Source organism: Dinoponera quadriceps, unplaced genomic scaffold, assembly GCF_001313825.1.
Source record: "Dinoponera quadriceps isolate SergipeBrazil2010 unplaced genomic scaffold, ASM131382v1 scaffold1252, whole genome shotgun sequence".
Classification (NCBI taxonomy): Eukaryota; Metazoa; Arthropoda; class Insecta; order Hymenoptera; family Formicidae; genus Dinoponera; species Dinoponera quadriceps.
Window position 1 is genome coordinate 468,711 of NW_014555363.1, and position 4,027 is coordinate 472,737.

Below are 4,027 nucleotides of genomic sequence, written 5' to 3' on the forward strand. Positions count from 1 at the left end.
GTGCTCGAAATTGCGTCGCTCGCACCTCGTCCTGTTCCCTCGTGCACGCGTCCCGAGGATCACATATATCACAATATCGTTCGTTCCTCGCTGCGTTCGTGTTCCGCGGGCGCGCAAAACCTAGAGCGCGAAATGATTGTCGGCAATGATCGGCAATAATCAGCGGAACCGCTCCCGGGTTAACGATTCGCGGTGATTCTCGCTTCGATTTGATTTGATTTGCTCGGTCCTTCCCGCGCCGGTGGATCGCCCTCGGTGCGCGATTTTTTGCTTCTCTGGTTTTCCGTTTTTTTTTTTCTTTCTTTCAGGGGGTCGTCGGTCGATCCCGGAGCGATCGACGATCTCGATCGGCGCGCGATCGACCATCGTCGACGATCCAGCAACTCGTCGAAGCGGAGTTCCCTTTTCGCGCAGATCAACGTTCGCGTCGCTCTCGTATTCTCTCAAGCGATTCGTCGTGGATGTGCATTCGTGTGCATGTGCGTGCGTGCGTGCGTGCGTGCGTGTGCGTGCGTGCGTGCGTGTGTGTGTGTGTGTGTGTGTTTGTGTGTGTGTGTGTGGGTGTGTGGGGGTTAAGTGTGCATATATGTGCTCAGCCGATGACACTTTTCGCTCGTGTACCAACTAGACAGCTACGATGTACTCTCTCGAGTCCCACGCCACGCAAGCTTTTTTTTCTCGCTTATGTACATATTTTTATTTGAGTATTTAATCGGAACACTTCAATGTTACTCATTATTATATTTTCTCTTGCTCGCGTCGCTTGAACGTTTTATATTACTCTGTCATTCCGTACAGCTTCGTTAAACGAGGACAGGGAGGAGGGAGAATGGATTTAACAACGGGGATTTTCGGTAATAACGTCTCGAAACCTTCGACGACTGTGACGACGGGAATTCTCATCTCGTGCTGCCCAAGTCGCTCTGTTAATTGCGCCAATTTTTACGTACACGTCGGGCTGCAGTTAATTGCCCGATTTTGGAATAAAGGAAACGGTCCGAATTAAAAAAGAGAAAAGAAAAATAGAAACTGAAGATAACGTTGACGTTATCAACTGCACGGGCGCGTGTGAGGCTAGGAGAAATAGAATTGTTCAGGAAACGAAAAGTCCTCCGAAGAAACAAAATAACACAAATTTGTTTCTCTATTAAATATTACAAAGGCCTTTGTGAATTAATATTAACCATCCATTATTTTTACCACCACTATACCATTATTTTTACCCACATGGCCGCTGAGGTCTTGAATATTTATCTATCTTATGCATTTCGCCTGTCTCAATAATTTTACCCCGAGGTTAACGCATCGAACGCAAAAACGCGCGAAAATAATCGGATCCCCCGCAAATAGCGTGTGCAAGCTGTTGCGAATCGATGGGATTTGAAACTACGAACCGACACAAGACCAAGAACGTAAAACTGATCCGCAGTTGATGGAGCAAATAGCGTGGAGAATGAACGATACGGCAGTTTCGCGAAATTCGCTCGTTCAAATGAAACACTGATTCGGAGAATCCACGTGACCGCGCGTTAACGAGCGGATCCGTGAGTCGGTACGGTAATTAGCCGCGTGCGGCATGGAAAAAGTACCGGCTCGCTTGACGAGTTTACGCTAATGAGGACTCGGGAGAACTGCAGGCACCCGTCCCGAGAATTAATTGTTTGATTAAACTCAGGATCGCGCACACTACTTTTCCTTACACTACCGATACCAACGGCAGCGACCGCGGATCGCCGATTGTGTCAGTGCAAGCGCTGTTCTTTTGTAGATGCGATACACGTGGGAGGATCTTGATTATACAAATGACGGTGAAATTAACCTTACAAATTTCGTCGAATTTAAAGGACTCTGTGCACGGGGAAAAATGTTTCTTTGGTTTCTTTAGTATACGTGTTTTGTTTGACTTGGATTTGTTTAAAGTGCACAACATAATTTAATACCAAATATCATTTTGTTTGTATGAAAATGTCGTTGCTCCACCAGAGTAAATAATATTGTTTGGTGGAAAAAACAATATTATTTGGAGGAAATAATATTTGGTTTTCAATAAAGAAAAATTTGTTTCTTTATATATTAAATATTGTTCCATTGAAACAAAAAAAGTTTCTTAATATTTTTCTAACATGGAATGTAAATGTCGACTATACATATATATAAGTTACGCGCTAAAAGGCGGCCTCGCCCCCCACTCTCGCGCTATATCAGCTGTTGACCACGTGTCGCTCATCCGCGCGGTCGTTGACTCGCTGGCGCGTGCGCAATGCAATTTTAAAGCGCCATGTCTCACGCGCTAGCGTTCGCCGATACCGAGCTTGGTGAAATTTTAAAGAGCTTTAACTCGCGAACGAATCTACGTAGATATGAAACGGAAACCGATATTTTTAACGAGCGTCTGTGTTGTTGTCTTATCGTTGAGGGTAGAATTATCGGGCAAACGTTGTGAGAAATTTATTTAATAATTCGACCACATCCGTTTTGCACGATTAATGGAAATTTACGCGGCAATCAATATGCTAATTTTGGATCTTCTCTCACTTACGACAAGTGCTTTCTTTCTCTCTCTCACTTGTGTAAATTGGGTCAACAATACCTGATGCTGAATTACATAACATCGCACATTCACGCGATAATGGACAATGACAAATTAATTGTTATAAACATTTCAAGATCTGCAATCGAGAATAATTGAAGTTGTTTTACGAGTTCTCTGACGTTCGTACATGTGTGTATGAGCAACTTATCAGACATATTGCTGATGAAAATCTAGAAGGAAATTATTGCGGCTTTCTCATCGGCAGTTTCACCGACACACTCGGGAGCGATTAAACAACAACGCGAGCGCGTGGCCTAAGCATCCTCGGTGGAATAAACGCTTTTACCTCGTGGTTCTATTAAAGGGAACGCTTGGGACTCTTGTGTTTGAGATCTGAGCGAGGCACTTTGCATAGAGGTGGAACTCTATGCGGCAGTTCGCATCCGGTGCACACAGTCGTCGCGTCGAGAGCCACTTGACGAGCGGAAGTTTCGAAGATTTGATCGAGAGAATGTCTAACTGCGCGTTCTCTCTCTCTCTCTCTCGCGCGCGCCAGAACTTGCCGCGGACCAAATTGTCAGACCCGGAATATTGTGTCTCGCGTCAAGCCGTGTTTTCTTCGTTTAATACCGATGTCGTGACACAGAGCGATGCGAAATTTCACGAGCTCGGGAACGATTTCGCGTGTCCATGAGAGACCGATTAATTGCCGGCTAAGTAACTAACACGGGAGTCTTCTCGCTGTTGCCCCTACGAGCCAGCTGTGTGGGCGGGATCTATTTCGGCGGGAGGAAAGAAAGAAAAATAACAAATAGCGTAGAGCAGAAGGAGGAAAAAGGGAAAAAAGCGCGTGGCGTGACTTGGTCAGTCGCGATCCTCGGCCGAGCCTCGAGGTTCTCACGGTCGTCGGAGGTCCCGACAACGCGAAGTCGAGCAACGAAACTACGCGATTCACCGAGACAAAATCGTCGTCGCGGTAGGCATTGGCTCCCATGTCGATCGCCCTCGCGCAGCGTTCGATCACGATCCACGACGGATTCACCGAGGTCCTCGAGGACTCGAGTACGCATGAGAGACTGTACGGAAAGCAGGGGTGGTCCAACTTGGCAGTTTTGTCCGCGATTCGTTTCGCCTTCGTCTCGCGTGTCTCGCCTTCGTCATCTTTTTCTCGCGCGCTCGCTCATTTTTGCTGCGTGTAGTGCTTCGTGCGGCTCGTACGATCCGGCCGGCCGGCCGATCGGTCGACCCTCTACCACCGATCGGCTGAATAAGCGACGCGCGTCGTCGTCGAATCAATCTCTCTCTCTCTCTCTCTCTCTCTTGTGCGCTTGTATGTATCTCGCGTGCGCGACCACGTGGTGTAGCATTCGACACGCGCTATATGTGTGTATGTGTGTGCGACGTATGGTATAACACGCGTAAGTGTGAAAATATCCATCGGGGTTTCGCGAGAGTGTACATGCACGGGAGCGGGGGAGGGAGGGGGGGGGGGGG

General features: G+C 47.5%; 1 protein-coding gene across 1 annotated transcript in view; it reads right to left on the reverse strand.

Annotated features, from left to right (window-relative positions):
- Window positions 1–2,087: 2,087 nt before the first annotated feature.
- The window catches only part of LOC106743983 (neuronal acetylcholine receptor subunit alpha-7), a 243,509-nt gene continuing 241,569 nt past the window's right edge, over window positions 2,088–4,027 (reverse strand). The window contains exon 15 of the mRNA XM_014618347.1: window positions 2,088–3,309. The gene's annotated coding sequence lies outside the window, so the exon portion shown is untranslated. The remainder of the gene's footprint in view (window positions 3,310–4,027) is intronic.